Genomic DNA, 3706 nt, shown 5'->3' with positions numbered 1-3706 from the left:
CTTAAAGTATAGCTTGTAAGTTGTAAGGTCCCCTTTGGACCAAATAACTGGTTGGTACATAACAAAGCAACAAGATAAACATTATGACAGAGTATATTTGTGACTACCTAAGAATACATTATGAAAGAGGTATATAGACAGACTAGACAAGACGGGAGAAAAGAGAAGAAAAAAATATGAGAAACAATAAAAGACTACAGCACATCAAGAATAGGCAGAGCATACAACTGGGACAACAAACAACGGGCACACGAAAACAAGGGAAAGGAATAAAATAGTGACAATCTGAAAATATTCAGTTAGACACAAAATATCAAAAAAGAGGAATGTTACATGTATAGTAATACATAATAGATATAGGCACCAGAATAACTACAAAAGTGAACTATTCTATTTAGCTTGATGCGAAACAGTGCCAAGTTCTTAACACACAAACAGCGCCTGTCTATATCAGAAGGGTGTACGTGCATATCCATTTGCATAGTTCAAGATGGGCCCTGATTGGCTGTATGCAAACGAGTTCATACTGGGGTCCGAAACTCTCGTCGCCAACAAAGTACGCTTTTCTGACGACTATTGACTCAAGCATCCATGCGTTTGATAGTTGGCCTTAGCATTTATCTTGATTCTTTCACTTACCTCCATGCTTTTAAGTTTTTTTTAATCTAATATGAAATGCTTTTCTTTTGGTTCAGTTGTCACTCTTTATTGATAAATGCAGAAACATCTGCTAAAACATTACATGACCCACATTCATTGCTTAAAGCCCAAACTTGGTACAAAAGGATGTAGACAATACTTTTACGAAAAACCTGCTGCTAAGTTATGCGTGGCAGTAAAGTTTTATATATACTTGACAGGGTATTAATTACCCTCCATCGTGAAATATGATTCAAGATCCGTGCTCTTTGAAGAATCAGAAAATAATTATGTTGCTTTCACATCACGCGTCATTTTCGCGTGCAATCCAATCGTATGTTTAGCCGGCCTGTGTCTACTGGTTTCGTTTGGTTTTCCCCGCCAAATTTACTAATCATTTTCCTCGTTTAATTTTCTGTTCCCATCTTTTCATAATGTCAGTCTCTTGTTTGCCCTTCCCCTTTTGTGTTGACCCCCTTCTGTTATATCACTCCTTGTTTTTTTTATATTTACTTTCAACTCTACTTCTAAAAAAATACTGCATTGCGTTATTCGTTGTTTTTCTTCTCTTGCACTATTTTCTTTCTATTTGCTATAATCTTTCACTTACTTTTCCTTTTCTTATGTTTTTGTTTGATACGTAATCTTCCTTCCGGACTTTCCTTCTCTTCCTCCTGCTATCATCTTTTCGTTCTAATTTTTATTCTGATTGTTATTGCTCATTCTTTACCTTTCACATTCCCTTTTTTTATTTAAACAAAATCTCTTTCCTCCTATATTATTCTCTTTCTATTTCCTTGGGTCATCTTTTAAAAATCTTTTTATCATTTAATCTTTTTATTTCGTTTTCTTGACAATAGTTTACACTTTCTCTTTCTTTTGCTTTTGTATTGTTACATAAGCCTCTCTCATTTTATAATTTCTTTTTATAATTGTATTATTTTCTCATTATAGCTATCCTCGTGTCATTCTTTTTTTTTTTCCATTATTTTCTCTTCCTGTCTGTCCTTATGTTAGTCTCCTCGTCTTTCTCTCACTTTGATATTCATTCTTTTAACGCTCATTGTATCATCTTTTTTATTTTGATTTCCCTTGTGTAATTCTTTGTTGTTCTTTTCTATCATCTTTTATTCTATCTTTCCCTTTACTACATTCTATCATTTTCTCTTTCTGTTTTTGTTAAGTTTATATTTTAACCAATATTTTGTATCTCTCCCTTATATTTCGTTCCAGGTTTGTGTCATTATTTCAATGTAATGATGTATTTTGTTAAGATTATCATAGGAGTTCATTTGTTGCGCCTTTGTGACAAATTTTTTGAAATAGATTATATGGAAATAAATTAAGCTTTGCAAAACAACTGGAAAAAGAGTCTAATTGGGCGTAGCCGTTCCCACCGATTTATGTGTCATAGGCATAAAAACCGAAATAAATTTGTAAAGTCGATTATAATTTGTTTTTAGGAATGAAATAGTGCACGTAGTAAATGCATGTCAGTCAATATTTAAAGAAACAGTTTCTAAAAGAGAATTCGTTGTGTTGTGTGTAGTGTCAAACAAACAAAATCCCGAAAGGCAATGGGCCGCGTGTTTACCTATTCCACCTGCCAAAATAAAATTAATTAACAATTTAAATATTTCAATATTTGTAAAGTCGAATACTATTCGTTTGAAAGGAATGATATAATGCACGTAGTAAATGCGCGTCAGTCAATATTTAAAGAAACAGTTTCGAAAAGAGAATTCGTTGTGTTGTGTGTAGTATCAAACAAACAAAATCCCGAAAGGCAATGGGCCGCGTGTTTACCTATTCCACCTGCCAAAATAAAATGAATTAACAATTTAAATATTTCAATATTTGTAAAGTCGAATACTATTCGTTTGAAAGGAATGATATAATGCACGTAGTAAATGCGCGTCAGTCAATATTTAAAGAAACAGTTTCGAAAAGAGAGTTCGTTGTGTTGTGTGTAGTATCAAACAAACAAAATCCCGAAAGGCAATGATTTACAATGTAGTTTTACCCGCATTAGTAAAACGATATGTGTTCGCTTATGAGGAAGCAGCTAAAGGACGGCTCGAAGTCTGTGTCGAAGGACTTGAAAATTAAAATGAATGTCAAATCGACTTGGTTTTGAACCCGGATCTTCCGCTTATTAGACCACCGCTCCACCACTAGCAGGCGCGGATCCAGGGGGGGGCGAGTGTGCCTTGCCCCCCCCCCCCCCGCAAAAAAAAAAAAAAAAAAAAGGAGAGAGAGAGAAGGAAAAGAAGGGAAAGAAGAGAGAAAGGGAAAAAAGAAGAGGAAGAAGAAAAGAAAAGAAGGAAGAAGGAGATCGGGGGAGGACCTGCCTCCCCCTCCCCCCCCCAATAAAAAAATAAAAGAGAATTAAGGAAAGGGAAAGAAAAAAGATAAAGAGGAGATAAAGGGAAGGACAAAATAGGAAGAAGAAAAGAAAAGAAGGGGAATATCAGTTGCAATTTTCCCGCCAACAAGTTGTGGATCGAGGGGGGGGGGGCAAAAGACCCTCCCCCACACTTTCTTTGAAAAAGAATATTAAAGAGAAATAGAAAGAAAGAGAGCGAGAAAGAAAAAATAGTTAACTGCCAGTGTCACATTATAATGGGGTATCGAAATATGCTCATCTGACCATGATTAAAATTAATGCCTAAGATCCTAAGGGCTCTGCCCCCTGGATTCCACCTAGGGCCCTAAGGCGGGCCCTTAGATGCTCATATGACGGTCATTTAATGCCTAAAACCCCTGATTTCTGGGGGCTCTGACCCCTGGACCCCACGCCAAATAGTGTCCAGCTAGTGTCACAAATAATAAGGTATCAAAAATGCTCATCTGACCATAATTAAACGCCTAAAACCCCTGAGCTTCTGGGGGCTCTGCCCCCTGGACCCAACCAAGAGCCCTTAGGCGGGCCCCTCGATACTCATCTGACCGTAATTGAGTGCCTAAAACCCTTGAGATTCCGGGGCTCCGCCCCCTGAACCCCAAGCCAATTAGTGACCTGCCATTGTAACAATTAGGTATCAAAATAATACTCATCTGACCGTAA

Source organism: Strongylocentrotus purpuratus, unplaced genomic scaffold, assembly GCF_000002235.5.
Source record: "Strongylocentrotus purpuratus isolate Spur 01 unplaced genomic scaffold, Spur_5.0 spur5_scaffold_20, whole genome shotgun sequence".
Taxonomy (NCBI): domain Eukaryota; kingdom Metazoa; phylum Echinodermata; class Echinoidea; order Camarodonta; family Strongylocentrotidae; genus Strongylocentrotus; species Strongylocentrotus purpuratus.
The sequence above is the reverse complement of the archived record's forward strand: the minus strand, read 5'-3'. Positions refer to the sequence as shown.